Source organism: Theropithecus gelada, chromosome 8, assembly GCF_003255815.1.
Source record: "Theropithecus gelada isolate Dixy chromosome 8, Tgel_1.0, whole genome shotgun sequence".
NCBI classification, from domain to species: Eukaryota; Metazoa; Chordata; class Mammalia; order Primates; family Cercopithecidae; genus Theropithecus; species Theropithecus gelada.
The window spans coordinates 64,065,437-64,090,992 of NC_037676.1; the positions used below are offsets into that span (position 1 = coordinate 64,065,437).

A 25,556-nucleotide genomic window follows, 5' to 3' on the forward strand; every position below is an offset into this window, starting at 1 on the left:
ATCCAGCAAGGTCTCAAAGATTTCCCATAGCCACAAAGTTGTAGGAAGAAAAAAATATTTACATAGTATGTTTAGGGAGATTGTCCCCAAATCAGTATAGGAGCAGGGGAATATCTTCCATGGGCCCCAGAGTGGCTCAAACTTGTCATGGTGAGTCAATAGTGGTGCAGAGAGGTAATAGTCAGGATAGAAAAGTCCCAGCATGATTGAATAGCCAAAGACCAGAAGGGAGAAGGGTGTGCTGGTGACTGTCAGCCCATAGATGACACAAAAACATCAATGGATTCCATGGTATTTCCCCCACTTCCAATCTGAGGTCTTGGCATCACATAAACCCACATAACATAGTATCATCCTAGAGAAAGTGATGGGGCAGGACCCTAATTTAAGGTTAAGCTTCAATCATTCAGTTAATAAGACCTCTCAAATGCAAATTGTGTTGCTGGAGGAATGTGAGAAAAAATTTCCTTTATAGCATACATGAGTATGTAGACTGAACTTTTTACTTGTACTAAATTCTTAATTAAGAGTAAGAATCTGAACTACAATGTAAGCACATACTGATTTCTTTTAATTTCAAGAATTTTCAACAGAATGTCTGAAAATTTTTCATTTATATTGAGTCTTCTTACAGGCACCCTATTTAAAAAACTTTTATAGACAGATCTGCATGATTACCATCGAGACTCAAAGAAGTTATAAAACCTCTTAACTTTTTCAGGCCCTTAAAATTAGCTTAAGACAGTGAGTCATTTCCAGTGTCTTTACTAGATCTCGTTAAGTCATTTCTAGTTTCTTTACTAGATCTCATTTTTTGATAAGCACAGTTGCCATCTCATTTTATGTGCTTTAAAAATACAGTTTAAATAAAGAAAAATCATTTAGAAGTCATATGTGTAGTTTTCTTCTCTAAAGTTTATTTCATCAAAGTTATAATTAATTTTCTGAAAGTTTATAGTGTGGAAACATCATCAAAGTTTTATGCAGAGAGGCATTGAGAGATATATAAATAATCATTATATCACCTTATTTATTGTTTGTGTGCATATGTGTGTGTATATATATATATATATATACACACACCCAGGCTAGAGTGTAGTGGCACGATCATATACTGCAGCTTCCAACTCCTTAGCTCAAGCAATCCTCCCGCCTCAGCCTCTTAGCTGGGGTTACAGGCATGCAACATTATGCCTAACTAATTTGTTCTTTATTTTGTTTGTTTCTTTTTTTTTATAGAGAGGGGACTCTTGTTGTGTTGCCCAGGCTGGTCTTGAAGTCCTGACCTCAAGTGACCCTCCTACCTAAGCCTCCCAAAGCAATGGGATTAATGGTACAAGCCACCTCACCTGGCTATAATTATATTTTGATTCAAATTACCACTATGTTGAACTTGATTGATTTTTAATGTTGAAGAAAATGAAAATTACTGTCATAGAAGTTCACGTTATGAGCATGTATTCACAATGGAATGTCACTTTTGTCCCTCTCCTGGTTTTGGATATGAGAAATTTCTCATGATCTCAAAGTGTTTCTAAGTTGCTTTTTTCCTAAAGAGAAAAGAAAAAAAGGGCAATAGTCAACTCCATTAACAAACCACCATCTCGTAACAACACTAGGGAGGCGGTCTCTGTTGTTGGTAGGTGTTTCCTATTAAGAGTGGGTATTTATCTATTATCCATCACCACTGCCACATGCATCTGCTTACATTCATTGCTGGCTAAAAATGGACTCAGTAGCCAAGATCCCCTTCTTCCTGACCCCTCAAATCTACTCACCTACCTGCTTTATGAGACCCCTACAGTGCTGGCTGATGATCTCTTTTCAGCTGTTTTCCTGGGCATTGGAGTTTCTGACTGTTTGTCCTTGCCCACCACTGAATGGTCAGCAGAGCTTCCAAACTGGTTGAGAGATCTGAACCGGTGGATCACTCACTATAGCTTTCAGGGAGGTCTCCCTTCCTAGTGATATCTTCCCTGCTTCCTCAAAACTCACCTTAGTTTCTCTGGTCCTGACTCCAGTCCTCCATCATTTACCACTATTATTAATCAGAATATTGACCTATTCATTAAATATAGTATAAGCAAGCATTTGTATGTTATGATGATATGATAATGTAAACTCTTAATTATTTTCCAAAATTCTCAATGTTTGAATTAATAGGGGGGAAATAACTAAAAAAGCATACCATTTTAGTCAAATAATTATAAGATATTTTGGGAATAAATAGTTGAATCACTATGCAGTTAACACTAGTAATGATTGTGAACATGTTGGAAATGACTGAGCTATAAAATATTCAGTTTAGTTATTTGGAAGATTTTGATAAATGACCTGAATCAACAGTGTACTAATCTAATGAGCTATTTGCTGATTGGTTATTAAGGGTAGGTAGATCGAGTCTGGAAGATACTGCTAATGATTTCTTATAAGCTATAAAATATTGTCAAGTATTTGTTCTGTTCTAATTTTAATTGAGTGACCACTGTATAAAATCCACTCCACGGCCGGGCGCGGTGGCTCAAGCCTGTAATCCCAGCACTTTGGGAGGCCGAGACGGGCGGATCACAAGGTCAGGAGATCGAGACCATCCTGGCTAACCCGGTGAAACCCCGTCTCTACTAAAAAATACAAAAAACTAGCCAGGCGAAGTGGCGGGCGCCTGTAGTCCCAGCTACTCGGGAGGCTGAGGCAGGAGAATGGCGTGAACCCAGGAGGCGGAGCTTGCAGTGAGCTGAGATCCGGCCACTGCACTCCAGCCTGGGTGACAGAGCAAGACCCCGTCTCAAAAAAAAAAAAAAAAAAAAAAAACCACTCCACAATAAGTGAGCACACAGGAATTCTATATTCATAGGATTATAGTCAATTTGAAAGGTTGATGGACCCACTGCTTGTTTTTGTAAATAAAGCTTTATTAGAAAACAGCCACACTCACTTATTAGTGTATAATCTGTGGCTGTTTTCATACTATGACAAAGATGTTGAGTAGTTGTGACAGAGACCAAACGACCTATAAAGCCTAAAATATTTAGAGATATATCTCACCCTTTACAGACACAGTGTGCTGACCCCTTGCCTATTATAATATCAAAGCATAATGGCAATACCACAGGTATATCCTTAAAGGAACTGAGAAAAAAAAGGAGACACTTCTGGTATTAAAAAATATGCCTGTTCTAGATTAGACACTTAACAAATGTCGTTGAATATATTGAAGCTGTCATTTGATTTACAACATTATGTATTTGAACTTGGAGGTGGGAATTTATATCTGGAAATCCAGTCAAGTGGAACAATGCAAACCAATTTTTAAAACATCTTCTTCGGTGACCCCTCTACATCCCGCAAGTCTGCACCCATTCCCTGTACTTCACCTATCAAGACCCCTGCCCTTCTCCCTAGCACTTCTACTCCGCTGCTTTGCTCACTCTCATTGGTTTCATTGAATATCTTTACTCATTTCCTTATCATTATCCGCCTATGGAATCTTACCCATCCTTCAAGATTCACATGAAATACTATTTTATTCCCACAAAACCCCATCTTCTTGTCCTCACATTTTGAAGTGTTCTTTCAGACATTTGTCTTCTTTAAGCATTAGTCACATTTTTTCTTATGTGACATTTTACACTCATATGTTTTCCCTCTATACACACAGAAAACTGCTAGACTAGACTATAAGCTCCAGGAAGGCACAGTTAATGGTTTTGTTTAGTGTTCCACACAATAGTATTTACAGGCAGTCAGTAAAGATGTAAAACGTGACTGCTGCCACCTTGTCTCTCTCTGTTTTAACTCTCTGGAGAACGTTTTTTGTTATCTGATTTTTCCTTAATGATTATTCTGTTGAAGGACTGCATCCCACCACCAGAATGTAGACATCATTTGAATAGAGATCTTGTCTGTCTTTTTCATTGCTGTGTCCCACTACCTAGAACAACCTGGGTGCTCAATCAAAATGTGGTCACTGAATGAATGAAATTATAAACCTGTAGTTTCAGAAAATGATAGCTTATTCATACACTAAAATAACTTTATTTTGTGGTTAATAATAACTTCGATAAATAAGATTCTCTAATTATCTGTGAGCTAGTGTTCTTATATTTAGAGTTTACTATATAATTATACAGGAAATAGTATGCAAATTCAAAGCCATTAATTCTATAAATATAAAACTCAATTTATCTGTAGGAAGGTATAGCATTCTTCAAGATTATTTTGCAATGTGGCATTTTAAAGGTTTTATACTGATTTTGAAGTTCAGGAGATTGGACAACTCACTAATTATCTTTTAATGCTTCCTATTGCCTGATAAATTTTAGGAGGTTAATTACTTTTCTTTTCTTTTCTTTTTTTTTTTTTGAGACGGAGTCTCGCTCTGCCGCCCAGGCTGGAGTGCAGTCGCCGGATCTCAGCTCACTGCAAGCTCCATTTAGGAGGTTAATTACTAACATGTTCCATTATTATTCTTAAGGATAAGACATGATGGACAGAAATTTCAATGCAATTATTCCATTCTGGTGAGGTTAGAAGGTGCTAGGCAGATAAAGAAATCATCTTATCAAGCAGGAAAACACCATTTACTGAAGAAGGTCTGCTAAACTTTTATCATGACTGAAAATATAAAAAGACACTTTAAATGGATAAATGCAGCTATTGTACAAAATTGACATGGCTGTAGAGATGACAGAGTGAAGAAGTATTTGATCAGTCATTTGTTATAAAAGCTCAGGGAAAACAAAAATTTCTACTTAAAAATTTCTCTTTATTGCTTTCTCATTTTCTTTGACTTGCTAAATTCACAGTTAAATCACATCCATATGTTCTCAGTTTTAACTACAATCATATTTCTAACATCACCCTTTTCTCGGCTAGAAAAATGACTCCATGTCACATTCAATGCCTCCTTTTATGTTCGTGTTTGACAGAGAGTGCACACATTTAGGGTCTGTGTAGTGGGGAAAGTTTAAAATGGCAAGGCATATTTCACAGTTACTTTCCACTGGCAGATGGTGAAAGACGGAGCTATCAAACTCTAATCTCAGACAGACCTGAACTTGAATTCTTACTCAGACAACACTAACTGTGTTCACTTAAACAATTTATTTAGATTCTGGTCTATAAATTAGGGGGTAACAATAGTACCAGTTTCACTTGACTGTGGTGGGGAGGATAGAAGACAATGCATAGAGGTATAACACATGTGCTGCAAAGTGTGCCAAGCATCCAGAATGTATTATTCCACTTACTGTTCACACCAGCCCTAGAAGATCAGTACTGTTACTATCACAGATCTCAGAGGAAGATACTGAGGCACTGACTGAGACACAATCAAATCTTGGTATACAAGGAGGATTTATATGTATTACTTGACTAAAATTATACTAATAATCAATGAGCATTACATTGACCCTGGAATTAGGTTGAACACATTGCATGGATTTCTAAATTAATCTTCACCTCATCCCTGTGCAATACTACTGTCGCTCCCATTTTGCAAATGAGAAAATTGAGATTTAAAGGGATTAAGCTATATATCTGAAGTACTAGAGCTAGAAAGCACAAAAATCCAACCTACAAACCCAGGAGGTCTGATTTCAAGGACTGTAAAAGTAACCTGTAATACTGTATACTCATTCTGGCCCCTTACTTTATACACAAATGACTAAATTAGTGAAAGGGGATGGATTTGACAGAGAAGTAGGTCATGAAATAAGAAGGCAAAGAGCATCCAGAGGGACTTTAACTCAATTGAGTACACACATATTAATCTTCAAATAACACTGCACCAGGCTTTTAAGACACACAAAGTAGTACCACATGTAGTTGACCAGGACACCTTCATTTTGTAACCTGGATGATTATTTTACTTACAACTAAGAGAGTGTTCCATATAGGGGGTGTGGCAGGAAATCCCATACTAAGCTTAGGCAACTACTACATACTTGGTGTAAGGGCAAACAAGAAATAAACCTGACAAGCAGAAAAGGACAAGAGAAGTCACCTGTCTCAATCTCGGCACTGGATGAGGGAGGGAAAACAAACCTCATCTAAAAATTTAAAGTTAGTACTCACTCATCTTTGTGTTCTGAATATACACTGTAAGTTTAATTTAAAGTGGTTTCAAATTGATAGTTTCGGACGGAAGCAAACTCATATACTCTCTACAAGAACTCACTGCAATTCAAGCCTATAATAATTTTATACTGCCATTTATTGTAAAATGTGTTCTGATTTCAGAGATGTTAAAATACAAAAAAAAAAAAAAAACAAAACCACACATCACAATGGATGAAAGATGATATGAGATGCAGTGCCTGCCCTAAAAGAGCTTAGAAGCATCTGAGTTCATGTGATCGACAAGATAAAACACAAACAACACAAGTTATTACATAAAAGTGTAAAATTAGTTTTGAGATGTGTAGGAAAATGAGAATTCAAAATTGGTAAACTTCCGGGAAGAACAGTGAAGTGGAAAGTCTTTATGGGAAGATAAGACTTGATCTGGGCTTTGATACCTGGATTGGGTTGCAACGCAGGAGGGAAAGAGGGGATACATATACCATGTAAGGTGTGGAGTCCGATTTAATGACAATATTTTTAGATTGGAGAAAGCGAGGAGACCACTCCAGCTGAAACAAAGAGCTTGTATTGGGTAGCAACGGCAGGCAAATTTAGAAAATCCTACTGAGAAGACATAATAGAATGCCCTTAAGGAAATGCCAAGCTAAGGAATTAGGAATGGAAATCATATTCATTCAATCACTCAGTTAGCTACCCGAGCAATCTGCAGCCAACCAACAAACATTAAGCAGCTGTAAATGCCAGATGTGCTGAGACCTAAGTGTAAAATGGTGAATAACACAGCATTTTGTCCTCTAAGTTACAGTATTTTAGTTGAACAGACAAAAAATTGCAACAAAACCACAGTAAGACCTATTAATTTAACTGCAATTTATTGAGCAACTGTTATTTTTCCAGGTAATATATAGGAAATTTATATATTACATTTCAAAACAAAAGTTTATCTATTTTAGGGATGACAGATTTTTCTCCACTCCTTAGTATCTCAGTAAAGATGGATTCTATAACTTACAATAGATCTTTGATTACCCAAATTATGGGATGTCACAATTATAAAATATTCAAAATCCTGGAAAAAGACTTTGCAACTTTTTGAAAATAACCAAGAAACTTGTTGTATTTTTATGTTAAGACAAATACATAGAATGATGAAGTTTCAAGTCAATTAGTATCCTCAACTCTATGTAATCTCTGAGGTAGAGTTTGCTCAGTTATTTTGGAAACTTAGCTGAGACATGGAAAAGCACTGATGTAACACATTATCTGTAGCAAATCATTAGTATGTATCACCAGTGTCATTAAGTTACAGCCACATAATTATAGATGGTGAGACAAATTTACATTAATTTAGTGAAAGCTGTGGTGTGGATTCAAATTCCTTCCAGTACCATTAGAGGCAGAAATGTTCTTTCCCTCATTGCTGATGGCACAGGACTAGCAGCTCTCAGATGCATCCCTCTGAGGCTGTCATCCCATGAAAAGAGTGGCCTCACCCAAGATTATGTCACCTTCCCAGGAGCAGCTCACCTCCAGTGACTAGTCCATGAGGGCTAAGAAGACCTATCACCCTGGCCCCAATTCAGGATGGCTCTGAAGGGTCATCTTCTCTGCAAGCTAATGGAATTTACTTCCAATTCTCTGTGGTAGCCAGAATGATGGCCACCCAAAGATATCCATGTCCTAATCTCTTGAACCTATGAATATATGAAGTTAAATGGAAAAGGGGAATTAAGTTTGCACATAGAATTAGGGCTGTTAATCAGCTGACTTCAAGATAGGGATATTATCCTAGATTGTCTGTGTAAACCCAATGTAATCTTAAAAGTGAGTTCTTAAAAGTGAAAGGGAATCAGAAGGGGAGATAAGAGTGATAAAACCTGAGAGAGACTCAACCTGTCATCCCTGGATTTGAAGATGGAGGAAAGGCAGAGGAGCCAAGGCCAGAAACCTCTAGAAGCTGGAAAAGGCAAAGAAAGTGATTCTCCCCTAGTTTTCAGAAAGATATTCCCTATCTGACTAATTTGGCTTCCTTCCTTCTTTCAGGAGTGTTGATTCTGAATGTATTTCCTAATCAACTTAGTGCAGTAAATCTGTGTCTCAAAGTCTTGTTCATGTGGTACATAACCTATAACAGAAACACATATTAGGCTTACATTTTTCTACTTAAATTATAGATCTCATGTTAACCTAATAATTGATAACACTGCTGAAACAAAGGCACAGTTTAGTCGCAAATTTGCAGTCTGATCCCTCAAGCTATGAGATATCATAGTCAAGCTATGAGATATCATAGTCAAGAATGTGACTGGCAAATACTGCAAGTCAGGTGAATCAGAGGCTGCTATGGTTTGAATGTTTGTGTCTTCTTCAAAATTCACGTTGAAGCAAACCCCAATGTGATAGTATTATCAGGAGTGGCTTAAGGAGATGATTAAGTCATGAGGGTGGAGCCTTCATGAAGGGGATTGGTGACTTATAAGTGGGTTGGAAGGCACTGGCCAGGCCCCTTGTGCCCTTCTGTCTCTTCTGCCATGTGCCAACATTCAAGGCACCATCTTGGAAGCAGGGGTTGGTTCCTCATCAGACACCAAACCTGCTGGCACCTTGACCTTGGACTTCCCAGCCTCCAGGACTGTGAGAAATAAATTTCTTATATTCATGTATTTCCTGGTCTAAGATATTTTGTTATAAGAGCACAGAAAGACTAAGACATAGACCTAGGTCAGCTATGTCAGGGAGGCACAGGCCAGCACCATAGGCCATGTCAGCTAGGGGTCATTTTGGGGAAAATCTCTAGGGCATGTCTTAGGAACCCAGTCCAAGAGATTGTAAACAGAGGATTAAGAACCAAAGAAACTGGTCAGTATGTTTCCTGTGTGAAGATACTGAAACTGGTATGTAAGAGGCAATTAGTAAATGTTAGTTCCCTATTTTTCCCCTCATGCAGATATCAGAGAGACTTCTCTACTGCTTGGGACGCTTGTTCAGAGTACAATTTCCATAGCAGCAAGAAAAGGAGTTTTTGTTTCTGGATACTTTAAAGTAAATAAAGCTATTATAGAAGGCAAAATAAAAAAATGTCAAACAATTTCTCTTTTCATTTAAAAACAAAAACAGAATAACAAGCCCCAGATGCATGTTTGAATATAAGTACCCAACAAATGTGCTCAGCATTCCACCTGCCAATGCAATGTATGGTGTGCAGTAGAAATAGGGGGTAAAAGCTCCCATTAGTGTCACTGAATCTGCACCCTAGGACCTGTGAGATGTAGGAAATGCATTAGGCACAAAATGTGTTCATTTGAGCATTTTTCTGGAGATGTCCTGAGGCTTTTTCACATTAGTCAGTATACAAAGCACATAGCCTTCTGCAGTATCTTGAACAGAATCATCCCAGTACCAAATGGACTATGGTGATGACCTAACTAACTTAATCCATGTTGTGAATTGATCTTATGTTCAAATTATCCCAGTCCCTAAGAGTGGGATAGTGGCTGTGACATTTGCTCAAAGAGGTTCAGAGAAAGAGATTTCTGATGCACACTGGGCTTTCCTTCTCTGTGCTCCCTAATTACAACATTTTTAACTCTTGGATGTGTATTGTATTTGTGATGTATATATCCATTACCTAATAGACTTAAAGCACCTTACCATGAGGGTCTGAGTCTGATTGCTTTTCAACAAAGCAATTTCCTATGTCGTCTTGCACAGCAAATACCTATTGAGTGAAGAGGAAGAGCAATTTCGGTTGAAAGTGGTCTAAGTAAAAAGCACAATTCTGATTGTGGTCTATATATGATGCTAGGTATATTTGATGAAGCTGAGATGATATGATCACCTGCTCCCATGGGGAACTTCCTACAGGTCACCATCACCTCCTGTATCACCATTGCCTAATGGTCCTGAAAGTATACCTCACAGCTTTCTATGGGTGAGGGAGGGGAAGTGATAGCTGTTAGCTCAGATTCACATCTGTTCTAGCCCAACAACGTTTCGGGATCTCTGACTTCAGTGTTTACTCCAGAGATGTTGTAGGCATCTGATCCACCACTGGTGGAAATGTTGTAAGCCTGGCTTCCTGCAATTGATTTTTCCTAGTGCCTACACAAACCAAGCTATAATGCTTTGGGAATTTAAACAATAATTTGACTTTAGTATGATATAAAAGTGATCACTAGAATAAAGGAGTCAGCAAAAATGTTAGAGTTATGGTGTACGATAAAATTCAACTTTATAGTCATTAATATCTGTATTAGTGTGCTCGAGGTACTGTAACAAAACACTATAGATTACAGGATTTAAACAGTAGAAATTTATTTTCTCACAGTTCTGGAGGCTGGAAAGTCCAAGATCAAGATTCTGGCAGGGTTCAGCTCTTCTTCGAAGGGCACTCTTCTTTGCTTGAAGACTGCTTCCTTCCTGCTGTGTTCTCACACGGCTGAAAGAGACTGAGCTCTGTGGCGACCCTTTTTAGAAGGCCACTAATCCTGTGGAATAAGGAAGTCACTCTCATGCCTCATTCAACCTTTATTACTTTCACAGAAGCCCTATCTCTAGCTACAGCAACAATGAGGGTTACAGTTTCAGCATATGCATTTTGAAGGGACATAACATTCATTTCATAACAATATCCATGAGGTTAATTTGGAAATAATGATTTATTTATACATAAAAAGAATGTTGACTTGTGAAATATTTTATAATTTACAGAATTTCAAGAAGATTAGTAGTTATGACTAGTTGGCTATTGCTACACATAGTTAAAAAATCATTTCACGGACGGGCACGGTGGCTCAAGTCTGTAATCCCAGCACTTTGGGAGGCCGAGACGGGCGGATCACGAGGTCAGGAGATTGAGACCATCCTGGCTAACACGGTGAAACCCCATCTCTACTAAAAAATACAAAAAAAAAAAAAAAAAAAAACTAGCCGGGCAAGGTGGCGGGCGCCTATAGTCCCAGCTACTCGGGAGACTGAGGCAGGAGAATGGCATAAACCCGGGAGGCGGAGCTTGCAGTGAGCTGAGATCCGGCCACTGCACCCCAGCCTGGGCGACAGAGCCAGACTCCGTCTCAAAAAAAAAAAAAAAATTCATTTCACATTTTTACTGTGCTTTTCAGTTTACAACACTCTTCCTTATATATTGTTATTTGAGTTTCATTCTTTTTACTCTCCTGTCTTAAGAATATGGTATGTTTTGTTTTTCACTCTACACTATGTAACACAGAGACTTGCCCAATACAGACACAAAGGAAATATATACTATAATAAACTAACATCTTTCAATAAAAATCAACACAATTAAGAATTTTAATTTTCTCCATCTATCAAAACTTTGGCACTGCAATAGTTTTAGAAATAAAAGGAGAACAGAAAGTCCCTCTTAATATGTTCTCCTAGTCAATACATGTTGAAAAGGCATTGGTGTTGAATTCATAGCAACATGGTGTTGAATCCTATGTTTATTACTAATAAGATATTTGACCTTGAGCAAGTTGTATGACCTCTTTGAGCTTAAGTTTCCTTTACTCTAACTTAAGAATCATACTATTTGCCTCACGTATGTTTAAGGAAGATAATATAGGTCAAATGTTTGACACTTTGCCAGCTGTGGGCACTCAATCAATTAGTTTTAAGTCTCTTAATGAATTAAGAAGAAAATGTTAGTAAGAAAGTCTGCTTACATGGCACATAGGAGAAAAAATAAGATTCTGCCCAACTAGTTGGCTTTGATATATAATAGGCCAAAATATACAAATATATTTCAAATTGACAGAATTTCTATACCAAAAGATTCAATTGAAGAAGATATTTATTAAAAAATGAGTTATTCAGAAAAGAATACTAGTCACAAAACAGAGATAGAGTCACTGTGGCACATTTGAGCAGTGCCTACCTGAACATTGTTCTAGAAAGAAGGTGGCCAGGCTTAGAAGATATAGGAATTTTTCTCTGAAAGTTTGATGTCGCTAAATATCTAAATCATAAAACTGGTCATCCTGTCCCAGTTCCATGTGTACAAGGAAACCTTTGGATAATAATTTCGCTCTCCTTGTAGTTTGCTTTTATGGGGAGAATGTGTTTAGAGGATGCAAGTACTTGGCCCTCTTGGCCAATAACCTTTCAATTTAAAAAAAATCAATTGGATTTCTGAATAATACATTAATGTCATACCAACTCAGCGTGAGTCAGCATTTCTTGCTTCATCCAATAGCTCTGGGGCACACAAGATCAAAGCTCTGTAAGGGAAAGAAACTAGAACAAGCAAGGTCAACACCAGCTAATTTTGCTACATAATGCCCTAGTCTCAAGAGTATAACACATTCTACCTGACACTTTTTGGCCATGAGTGGAGGATAAAAGATATTTATAAATCAAGTTCTATAAAATGAAGAAGAGTTTAGAAGATATTCTGTAAGTGTTATAATACTGCTAAAAGAAGTGAAAAGAAGGGAAAAAAAGAATTTAAGAGAATATGTATTAAAATTTCAATCTTTATCATAAAGTAACTTCGTTGATCAGTTATCCTTATCAACTAAGTTAATTTGTTTTGCATTTCAGACTTTGAAAACTAGGATATTCTAAACTCAGGTAAGATATATTTACAAAAGTTGCTTAGCAAGGATGAAAAAGAAAGAGAAAGGTTGTGTTGAGTAATTCACGTTTCTGAATGTGATGATCTAGATATTGAGTAAAATTAACTAAAATATTCTGAAAATATTAAAAAACAGATCCTTACCATAATGAGCTTCTGCCAGTCTACCTCATCATGAGGCACATTTTTTGTTGGCTGGTATTATAAGCCCTGTTTACAAAGTGATGAATGGTGAAGATAAAGTTTACATGAAACTTTTAGATGTCATTATTATTCCCTTACAATAGCAATATGATAGAGGATGACTGGATAATTATTGGTTGCCTATGAAACTGTCTTTCCTCCATTACCCTTTCCAACAGTCCTGATTTTCTTTTGAGGATTCATATGCTTCTGCGGAAGCTGTGCCCATCTACCATTGCTGCGGGAGTGGAGCAAGTGTTGTAGGATTTTCCAAGAAGTAGATTTTATTGCTGTGGCTACAGTGTTTGCTTCAGGGTTAGACATGTGATGTAATTCAATTGAATTGAAATTAACCTCCAAACTTTTGCTTAGAATTGTGGGACATAGGCACATTACCCTTATCCCAATGACATAGTGTATAGATGTGAGGACTGGGACTGGTGCATCAATTTTTAGTAATAGCAACACAAATAAAAAACCCAAGAGAATTAAACAGACTTACAGCAGGGGTGTCCAATCTTTTGGCTTCCCTGGTCCACAATGGAAGAAGAAGAGTTGTCTTAGGACACACATAAAATGTACTAACACTAACGATAGCTGATGAACTAAAAATAATTGCAAAAAAATCTATAATGTTGTAAGAAAGTTTACAAATTTGTGTTGTGGCATGTCCAAGTTGTCCTAGGCTGCATGTGGCCTGTGGGCTGTGGGTTGGAGAAGCTTGCCCTAAAGGCAAATAGCATCATAATTCTAATAGTCAAGCCGTGTCTAACAATAGACTTACCTCTGTACATTTCACTTATATAAGCTATACATTCTTATTTATTGTTTAAGTTGATTTTATTGTTGTGTGTGATATAAAGTATCCATGCTAATACAGAAATATACTGAGTAGTTTTCAATATGAATAGATTTTCATCACTCAGAGATGAACAGAATGTTTTAAGCCCACATCAGCTTTTAGAGTTATCATTTCACTGAGCACATGTTTTTAGAAAATATTTGAACAATTTGGACAAACTTCTACTATTGCATGTGCTTATCAGTACTATCAAGTCAATAAAATCTTGGCACTAAAATTTTAGTTTTACACAGTTTAATCTTAAACCACTTTGCAGTGCACATAAGAAAATAACAGAATGTTCTTGGTCATAAATAAGTTTCTTAAAAGTACAAAGGATCTCACGCCCCGCCCCCACACCAAAATAAGAATAAAAACCTCAGTTCACCAAGATACGTGGGATATGAGGAAGCCTAATTGTATTTTGTCTTGTTTTGGTTGAGCCCACTACATATTTACCACACATATTCAACATTTCAAATTTTTGAGAATGAAGGCAGCATACTAAAACAGTTTATATAAAAATGAAAGTGTCAAAGAAAACATGATTATATTTCTCAGATGCTGCATGAACTCTTATACTCTCTAACACCTGTCATAGCACACCTTCATTATTCACAAACTTAACTGTGAATATTCATTTCTTGAAGACTGGGCCAAATACACATCCCACTAGGATTTTGGTTACCACCTTTTCCATAAGATTTGGAATCACAATTTAGTACTACTTAGGGTTCTTTGCCACAAAAACCAGAAATGAACTCGACTTGAGCAAGAGGGATTTGCTTGTGAGAAAGCATATTGGTGTGTGTTTGTAGGGATGTGTGTGTGTGTGTGATCACATATGTGGAGATTCATAGAATTAATATGAAGTAACATACCAGGTTTCAATACAGGAAGAAGCCAATAGAGAAACAGAAGGAAACATACAAGCATATAACAAGAAACAGGAAACAAGAAGCACAATAACCGTCTCTAACCATTTACAACAGCCTAGGCAGGAATCCCCACTGCCTATAAGAATGATGAAATACCTCCAACCTCCCCCTCCCACCACCTAACTTGGTTAAGATGAAAATTCCCAGGAGGTAGGGATCATTTGGTCAAATAGTGGAAATGTGCAGGGAAAGAAAAGATCAGTTTTATTTGGCTTGTGCTTCTGCAGTGAAAAGCAGACACTTAGAGTCACTCTTCCCAAAGGAAATCAGGGTAATATTAGAAAGAACCATGCACTCTATCCAGACAAAATGGCACAACTGGCAACTATATTATCTATAGTACAAGGATTCACAGTAATTTGTTGCTCTTCATATAGACATATGTTGTTAAAGGACTAAGCAGCATGATTACTATTATTTTGTTTGTTTTTTAAGGCAGGTCAAAAGATTAAAATGTTTCTATAAATATACAACTTAAGTGTAAAATGCCACTACTCTTCTAGGCACAATTTTGGGAAAGAAATTTCTTGGAGATAATATTTGTGATCCTGTGTAACTCTTTGAAATATAGTAGGAGGAAAAAGCTTGAGATTGCAAGCATGTGTGCCATATTCTGCCACTTAAAAAGACTGGCTCTCATCAGTCTCATGTGAATAACAAAGAACAGCCATCCTAAGAGCAAAAGATAGACTTCTTGAATCCACCTTTGACAAGGTGTATGAAGTTAGTTTATTTATTAAAAATGCTTTTATTGGAAATATCACAGTGAGAAAAAATGAGGCAGTGTATTTATTCCAAGTCTTCATAAGGCTAGTTTTCTAGTAAGGTATGGTGGTTTATTCTTCCCATCTGCAAAATATGGCATGATAAACTTGATTGCCAAGTGCCTTGCCTTTGCTATATTGATTGTTTGAAGTTAAGCAAAGAAGAAATATTTCATCCTTAGACTAAAAGCTCATGGACAAAAGCTTTGGGGTTTGCTTCAATGGTAGCTAAGAGGCACAAAAGAGATGATAGGTTGAGAAAAGGGAAAATGCATCATTGTTCTTTGACTATGAGTGCATATCCTTAACACCACAAAGAATAGTCATAGAAGAGAGCAATCACACTTTTCTATAATGCAGCCCTTTGTAAATAAAATTCATTGGTGCAATATCTAAATACTCAGTGGGTTCTGACAGTTTCATCCATCACAATACAGGCCTCACCATGTCACTGCCTCAGACTGATAAATGCAAAATGACAGTCATTCATCCGGTGGAATAGAAAAAGCCAGGGAAAATATAACGTGAAGTCACTTATGCCATTTGATATAGCTTTGCAATGTCTATCTTTTCTCTCGCCTATCTTTCGTTGTGTGTGTGTACATGCCAGCATGATTTTACTCTTTGCATAAATATATATAAGACAACACATTTCCCTAAAATAAAAAAGTATGAATTAAGAAAGATTATAGCTACATTATAATGGATTCAGATTCTGCTATGACATAAATAGAATTAGTTAAAGATTAAAGTTAGAATGTAAATGCCACTTCTTAACTTTTTCTGTTTCTTGCTATTGAGGAGCACAGTCTAAAATTTGTAGGCAGATAGAGTATAAAAGTAATGTACAATTATGGCACTTATGCTAATTTTTTTCTTTTATACAACAATTCTACAAAAATAATGACTATATGTACACATTAAAGGAAACTTTTTGTAGATTTACTGAAAAATAGGTATTAATAATATGGGTATTGACAGCTGTGTACCATTAATTTAAAAATTAAAAAAATAAAAATAACAGTAAACTGAAACTCTCCATTCTCTCATCTTCCTTTTCCTACATTTATTTTTAAACAAATTGTACTGCATGCATCAATATCCATTAGGGTCATGTGTTGACTTAGCAATACATTTAATTATTGGTTTAGATCTCTTAAGATGTATGGAACCTCTAATATACACAGTTTTGTTTAATATGTTACTGAGGAAGACAGCTCAAGTGATAGAAATAACGGGACAGGAAGTAAGAAGACAGTTCTGGTCTCAAGTTCTTCTCTGACAGCTCACAAACTAGTTAATATGTAAGTTTGAAATATGATTTCTGTATTTTATTGCAAATTTCAAATAGATATTTATTTCCAGCTTCACTGAGGTATAACTGACAAATAAAATTATATAAATTTCAGTTGTACAACATGATGTTTTAATACATATATTATTGTGAAATGATTGCAGAAATCAAAATAATAAATATATTCTTCAGCTCAAATAGTTATAATTTTCTATTTGTGGTGAGAACATGTAAGATCTATTATACTAGCAAATTTCAAGAATATAATACAATATTATTAACTATAGTCTTATTGATCAGGTAGATCAAAAACTTTGCAGCTTTTAAGCCCCAGCTCCTAGTAATCACCATTTTAATGTCAACTTTTGTGAGTTTAACTTCTTAAGATGCCGCATGTAAATGAGGTCATGCAGTTGAAGGAAATAAAAATATTTCATGCCAAAATGTCTTTCTTTAGCATATTTTGAGGTGGCTATTCAGAGGGCTTGAAAATGGAATTAGCCCTGAAATGAGTCTTTTGTGGGGCATACATTTTAAGGAAAAAGTCCTCCCCTATGAAAGTAAATTCAAAAATAGGGAAAACTGACTATTACACCAGATGCACAGATATCAGTGTAAAGACACAGGAAGCACAAAAAAGCAAGAAAATATGATACCTCCAAAGGAATACAATAATTTTCTAGCAATAAATCTTAATCACAAAGAAATTTTCAAAATCTAAGATAAATAAGTCAAAATATTGATTTAAAAAAAGCTTGGCCAGGCATGGTGGCTCATTCCTGTAATCTCAGCACTTTGGGAGTCCGAGGTGGGCAGATCACCTGAGGTCAGGAGCTTGAGACCACCTGGGTCAACATGGCGAAAGCCCGATTCTACTAATAATACAAAAAATAGCTGGGTGTTTGAGATTTTTTAGCCATTATTTCTTTAAAAAAGATTTCTGCTCTTTTCTTGGAATTTCTGAATACATGCATTGGTTCCTTTGATAGTATCCCACAAACCACATAGGTTTTTATTTATACACTCTTTGATTTTTTCTTTTTTCCATCTGACTGATTTCAAGTAACCTGTCTTTGAGTTCATAGATTTTTTTCTTTTGTTTGATTAGGGAAAGACCTACTATTGAGATGTTTGAAAGCTTCTTTTGAAGCTCTCTGCTCCATTTTGGATTTTATTCACTGTAGTCGTCAGCTCCAGAATTACTGTTCATATCCTTTTTATGATTTGTATCTATTAGTTGAATGTCTCATTTGTTTGTGTATTGTTTTTGTGATAACATTGAATTGTCTATCTGTGTTCTCTTGGAGCTTGCTGAGCTTCCTTAAAACCATTATTTTGAATTATTTGTCAGGTAATTTGTAGATATATATTTCTTTGGGGTCAGTTATTAAAACATTATTCCATTTCTTTGGTGGTGTCATGTTAAATTTTTTGTTGTTGTTTCTTGAAATCTCGAGTTGCCTTCTTTGCATTTCAAGAAGCAATCACTTCATTCAGTTTTTACTGACTGGCTTTGAGAGTGAAAAATCTTCATCAGTCATCCCACTTAGGCATTGTGGGGGTCTCTCAGATCTTTTCTATGGATGCCCCACTCCATTTTTCTTTATCCCTTTTGGGGAGAAAGTATTGGTATCATATGCCTTATCTCCATCCCACAAAGCCAGTTGTTCCCCCCCGCCCGCCGCCCAAGGAAGTGCCCTGAAGAGTTCAAGTTCAGGTGCTTTTCCTGAATTTAGTAGAGTTTGATCTAGGTGTCTGTGTATTGTGTATGATTTTTGGAGACTCACATATACTGTCTTCAGGGGAGCACAAAAAGTTCAGCTTATGAAAAGGAGGGGCATGCAGAGTGCTAGGGGCACATGTAGACCACCTGGGGTCTGTAGTTAACCTGCGTTTTGAGGTTGGTGGTCTGGACTCTTGGTGGAGTTTGCAAAGTGGTTAGTAGAAACCACAACACTTTATTGAGTTCTGTGTTCCATTGCCCTGAGTGCCTATTCAGTTTTTCTTCTCCTAGCTGCCTGCAAACTATTGAGTAATCCCAATTCTCTCAGTTTTCTGGATGGGATAAGACAGATGTTGGCCTCCTCGGTAGTGTCCCAAATGGCTAGGGAGACAGGGTGCTCATTATACTTTCACTTTCCCCTGTGAGGCAAATTAAAGGCAAAGAGGGTCTCCTGGCACAGCACTGAGCTGTGCTGCTTTGGTGGAGGGGTGATGAGGATATAGTGAAACTGTTCTCTTACCCTCTTCAATGTGTCTATTCATAGATTAGAATAGACACCTATAAGATGCTGGCATCTCTCTACCAGCCTCCTTTTCTCCCTCAAAAGTACTCTCATCCTTGTATAGTTGCCGAAATTGGTGTTTGTTGGGAAGGAGAGCTGCAGACTTCTATTTTGCCATCTTGCCAGTTATTCCACTAGGTTTTTATTTTAGAAATTATTAAAATTTACACTATAAAATATTTAAGGATATAATTTCGTTCATTCATTAATTATTTACTCAGGTTTGGCTGATTGCAAAATATTTGGGAACATACCAAGGAAAAAGACAAACACCATGACTTCTAGAAGTTTAATTTCTAGTGAAGGAGACAAAACTGAACAAAAAAAAGAGTGATATTATTTGTGATAGATATATGTGTGATGAAGAAAAATAAAACAATGTAAGGGGAGGGAAACCCTTGTGTAATTCTTGTCAGGGCAGACTTTCTTCAAGAAAGGAAATTTGCTAGAGGAAGACTAAGATAATGAGGGGGAAGAGAAGAGAATTTCAGGCAAAGGGGAAAAATTCTGGAAGTCATTTCTATCTTGAAATAACATAATTTAACAGAACTTAGAAATGTCTGTGAACTACATAAATAAATGCCACTCAACCACAATAATTGTATCACCACCCCAACTTCCCCACAGACCAGCACCTTCTCTCATGCCATCTGCCACGAGAGGAAACGTGACTAAAAGGAAGTATGAATGCAATGAAACAGAGTTCTAAATCTAATATAGTTAAAATATTGGACTCTCGAAAATTTTACAAAAGCACATGGACCTTCCCAACACCTTGAAAAGGGTCTGTGCAGCGTGGTGACCTGAAGCTTAAGCTTCATTTATTTTTGGTGAATCCTCTTTTAATCAAAGGTCAGTTTGTTCTTTTCACCTTTTTCCCAGGTGAGGAAAAAATCAGCATTTAAGTATATTGTGTGAATTAAAGGATTTTAATTCTAACAATGGGAATTCTGACCAAGAATCTCCTAATACACCAAGAAAGAGCCAGTGGGAAAAAAATGACAAATTCTATTTTGAACATGTTCATTTCTAGCTGTCTTATTAGACACCTAAATAAGGATGCCTAACTCTAGAGCTCAGGGAATAGCTGAGCTTAGAGATGCATGCTTTGGAGTCAACAGCCTATAGACAGCATTCAAAACCAAATGCTGAATAAAATCACTTTTGGGCTTGAGGGTAGTAAGAGAAGGGCAAAGGACCCAGGACTGAATTCTGTGACACTTTGACATTAAGTCATTTATTTGTCTAAGATAGGAGCAACCGTGTTGCTTTTGCATGCTCACAGAAATGCAATAAAAAGAAACAAAAAAAAAGATAATTTATGAAGACAGACCATGATCGTAGAAGCAATGGGCTTGGACTCGGTAACAAAATGGTATCCATTAGCAAAGTTAGGGAGCTGGCCTGAGACAAGGACAAAGGAAGTTCATCCATTATAAAAGGAGGTAAAGTGGAGTGTGTAGGTATATAGTGTCAAATATAGGGTACATAGAGTATAGTGAAGTGAAGGGAATTATCCAAATAATCAGAAACTCATTCTATTTCTACTAATTGCAATTCCCTTTAGGCACATGCATGTTGCTCCACATGACTATTAAAATTCTCATACCTTTGTCTTTATCTATTGATCTATCAGGGTATCAGTCTACTTACTTCTGGTTTTCATAGTTGAATATAGAAATTCTTTGAAGGCAAGAGTTATCCATTACTGAACATTCCTCCAAACATACACATACACATGTTTTTCAGTGCTTGGCAGATTTTACAGAAATGTAGGGGATAATAACTTCCATTATTTGATCAATATAAATAAATCAGTGTTTGGTTATCTACTAGAAGACATGCTCTATGAAGGCAGGGGCTTTGAGTGATCTGTTAACTGCTCTATCTCCAGCATGAAGAAGAGCCCAGCCCATTAAATATTACCTGTGTGTGTATACTCTTCAATCTAAAGACCGGATATGTGGACTTTTAAGACTATTGTAAACCAGGTCCACCTGAAGGGTAGAAGGAAACGATGACTCTTGTGAGGAAAGTAGTAAAGAAAAAGAATTTTAAAGGGAAAGAGAATAAAAACAGTGAAAACAAGGATTATGTTACAACTAGTTTAGGAGTGGTTGGTATGTCTAAAAGAAATACTTATTTCAAAGAAATAGAGAAAAATGTTGTAAAACTCAGCCCTGGCTAGGGAATGGGAAAGATGAAGTCTGGAAATGCTGAGAACACTGTGGGAAATTCTGAGAACCAAGGTACATTTTACCATCTGTCATTGTGTTTTCAGCCGGTAAGGCTGAAGACCAAGGTCATGATTTGTAGAAACCACAGTGAGTAAATATGGCAGCTCAGTATGTCTGGGTAAGGAGGGGACAGTGTTAAGTGCTCTTCACCTAGTCTGGACTCTTGTGTAGCATGGAAAGGATCAGAAGTTGTTGCTTCCTTTGAGCGAAGGGATGGTTTAAGCGCTGGGGAGCTTTTAGAGGGGCTCCTGTTGGCACAAGTAAAATGACCCTGAATAGAAGGGTTGATGCACAGGTCTCTCAAGGCTCACACAATTATGTTGGTGGGTGAAATATAGTGATGAGAGTTGGAGAGAGGCCTACTCAGCCATGAAAGGTGCTGGCCTCCCAGAAACATGGCCTGGCTGAGCAAACACATCTGGAGCTACAAAAGCCAGGATTTGAGCAAGAACACAGGCAGAATGCCTTCTTTAAGACTGGATAAACCAGATTTTAACATACATATTCAACAGACAGTGAGTATCAAAGACTTGGTACAGAAGAGATGAGCCCAAGACCTCCTATGAGACCTAAGATCCCTTTCTTCATCCTGATATCAGGAGGGTAAGAAGCTTTTCCTACTGCTAACAGCCATCTGGGCAATCAAGAGGGTAAAAGGGGAGGAACAGGTCTGTTAGAGTGAGACTCTACATCAGTAAACTATTTGAAATAACCTGGGAGACTGCTAAGTTTACATCTCCCTCACCCTCTTGGTCTCAGCCTAGGGAAGTCGTGGCTGGTGAAGAGGAACTGAATCAGCTAGAGAAAATAGCTTTTGCTTGTGTGGGAGTTTTGTTGTCTTCTTTATTTCTGAAGAAGACATTCAGTCTTTCAAATTCACAAATGGGTTCTTTTGCTTGATAAATTCTGCTGTTGATGCCCTCTATTGCTTTTTAAACTTTCTGTAGTGGGATGAATTCTGAAGAATTCTGTTCTAACATCTTGCTGATGTTTATCTGACCATCTTTTGCCATCAGATGTGCCTGTCACAGTCTCCACCAGAAGGTTTATCTTACTACAGAGTCCAGATGCATTAAGGCTGTGTTTGAGCCATGATCTTCCTCTGAAGAAGAAATGAAGAAGAAATTTATATATTTTTGGATATAGGGTTCTTAGTTGGCGGTTTAATTACTATTTTTACTTCATCATTTTGTATATATCATCGCAGTTTCTCCTGGCCTATAAGATCTCTTCTGAGAAACTTTACGTTCTTCTTACTGGAATTTCATTAAATATTATTTGCATCATTTTTCTCACTGCTTTCAGGATTTTCTCTTTGTCTTTGTTTTTTGATAGCTTGACTATAACATGTCTTTGTATAGTCTTGTTCGGATTGAATTTGATTGGAGGACTTTGACCTTTCTACACCTGTACTATTTATATTCCTCTCCAAAATTTGGAAAGTTTTCTGCTCTTATTTCTTTAAATAAGGTTTCTACATTGTCTTTCTTTGCTCTTTTACATAGTCTTATTATTCTAACACTTGCCCATTTGATACTGTCCTATACATCCCATAAGCTTTCTTCATATTTTTTCATTCTTTTTTTCTCCTCTAACTGTATATTTTCAATCTTTCACGTTCGCAAATTCTTTCGTTTGATCAGTTCTGCTATTGATTCTCTCTATTGCATTTTAAAATTTCATTCATTGTGTTTTCCAGCTTCAGAATGTCTGTTTAGTTTTTTAAAAAAATAATTTCAATCTCTCTGTTAAATATCTTATTTTGGTCATTTATTCTTTTTCTAATTTCAGTTAATTATTTCTCTGATTTTTTTTTTCAGGTTATTAAGCTTTCTTAAAACAATTATTTTTAGTTATCTATCAGGCAATTTGTTTATCTTCATTTCTTTTGGAGTCAATTATTGTGAGATTATTGTTCTTTTGGTGGTGTTATGTCTCCTTGGATTTTCATATTTCTTGTTGCCTTACGTTAATGTCTGCACTTTTGGAAGAAGTAGGGACTTATTTCAGTGTTTGAAGTTGAAGAGCAGCTTTGTCTAGGAAAGCCCTTTGCTAGTCAGCCTGTCCAGAGATTCTGGACAGGTTGTCTGGTATAGTCCAAAGGTGAGTTTACTGCTGGAGTCCTCAGTCAGGCTGACCTCGAGCCTGGGTCAGCAGGTAGGTTGCCTGATGTCTGAGTCTGCAGAATTGAGGCTGAAGCCTGGATCCACTAAGGTGGACCTGTTAATTGAGTGTGTGGAGATGGACCTGGACCCTGGGTTCACAGGGACTAAACTGGTGCAGGGATGGCCTTAATTCTGAGTCTGCAGGGACTGACCAAGATCTGGGATGGGCCTAGTGCCTGGGATCACTGGAATGGACCTGGGCCCTGAGTCTACATGTGCTGGCTTGGAGTCTGCTTTCACATGGGGTGGTCTTGGAGCCTCAGACCATAGGGTCCAGCCTGGCACTGAATGTACTGGGTGGGCTTGGGTCCTGGATCTCCTGGAGCAGGCCTGGCCTCTGAATCCTCTCAAGTCAGGGGGCACAGGGACTGACCTGTGGCCTGGGCTGGTCTGGTGCTGGAGCTGGCATAGAATCTGGGTCCAAATGGGCTGGTCTGTAACCTAGGATTTTAGGTGCTTGCCTGGTGTCTGGAGTGACTGCGGTTGGCCTGTAGCATAGGGTTGCGGGGATTGGCCTGGAGCTTGTGTCCATTAGTGCTGGCCTGGAGACTGGATCTGCAAATGCTGGTCTGCAGGCTAGGTCCTTAAGGGTTGGCTTGGGTCCTGGGTCCTTGGGGACCAGTCTGGAATTTGGGTATACAGGGGCAGTCCTGCAGCCTGGGTCTGTGGCGATCAATCCAATCCTGGGGTCTGCTAAGACCATCCTGAACCCTGGGTCTGCTGATGTGTGAGGCTGCAGGGGCCAATATGGACAGTGGGGCTGTGAGGACTGGCCTAGCACTGGTCAGGCCTGGAAGCCGTGTCTGCAGGTGCCCACCTGGTATTAGAGGCCAGCAGTGTTGACTTGCTGCTAGGGTATCCTTGAGTCCTGGGGCCACAGGGGCTGGTTTTGTGCTGAATTGGCCTATTTTCTGTTTCTGCAGGGTCTGGCCTGGTGTCTGGGTCCATAGGTGCCAGCCTGTTGACTAGGGCTGTGGAGGCTGGGATCATGGGGACCAGCCCAGGGCTTGGAGTTGCCTGGAGTCCAGGACTGTTGGGACCAGCCTGGTATTGCCTAGAATGGGCCTAGAACCTTATTATGTGAGAGCTGGCCTACGGTCAACATTAAGGAGATGGAGACTGAGTCTACTAGGCAGGCCTGAAGCTTGAGGCCATGGGATCCTGCTTGGCATAAGGGCAGGCTTGGATGCTCAGTCTACAGATACTAACCTAGAGCCTGGGGCTGTGGGCGCATGCCCAGTGCTGGGTTTCACTGAGGTGGCTCCAAGTGTTGGGGTCTGAAGCAAAGGTCGGTGATAACTTATCTCTCTTTCCTTCAAATGTTGGGTATTTTCTGTCTCTTCTTATTTTCATGCTATACCTAGGTGTGTAATCTCTCACCTCATTTCCCTAGCCCTTGTGAAAATATTTTTGTGCATGGATAGTTACTCAAATGGATGTTTCTGCAATGGGATGAATTTTGGAGAATTCTATTCTAATATCTTGCTGATGTTTATCTAACCATCATTTGCCTTCAGATGTGCATGTTATAGTCTCCACTAGGAGCTTTATCTTATCTACAGAGTCCAGATGCATTAAGGCTGTGTTCAGGCCACGATCTTTGTTATTTTCAGTTTGCCAACTCTACTAATATTACCAAATAATTGGTCTTCATTTTCCTTAGAATGATAAAAGTCTAATTTTTAATTGTATAATTCAGATGTGGATACCTCTTCACTATTTATAGACTTAATTATAGATTATAAAACTAATTATGTACTCTGTGGTTTTTCCCTCTGAAGCTGCTCCAGATAGTCTACATTCATCTTCACTACATCTTTGTGATGTGGTCATAAGATCAATTGTTTCTTTCTAATAAAAAGAAAAGGAGGAAAGTGTTTTGCCCAAGGTCACTGATAAAATTAGCACTGGAACTTGGTGGCATGAAGCTCAAGTCCCATGATTCCCACTCCTATGCTCAATCCAGAAAACCCTGTTGCCTCCCAGAGCATGATGCTCTCTCAGGAGTGGCTCCATGTAAGCTAAACAGGCATACCTCCCTGTGATGTTCAGCTACACAGAGAGGATGCAACCTACTGCATGGTCAAATCTGTTCTCACCCTTCAACCAAACAATAGCATATGCTAAAGAGATTACACAATGACCAAGAAACAGCCCTCATCTTTATCCA

General features: G+C 37.8%; 1 long non-coding RNA gene across 1 annotated transcript; it reads left to right on the forward strand.

Annotated features, from left to right (window-relative positions):
* The first annotated feature begins 15,808 nt into the window (after window positions 1-15,808).
* Window positions 15,809-22,512, forward strand: LOC112630626. The gene is made up of 2 exons (XR_003120902.1): window positions 15,809-16,709; window positions 22,238-22,512. It is a non-coding gene; the product is annotated as an uncharacterized LOC112630626 (long non-coding RNA).
* The last annotated feature ends 3,044 nt before the right edge of the window (window positions 22,513-25,556 follow it).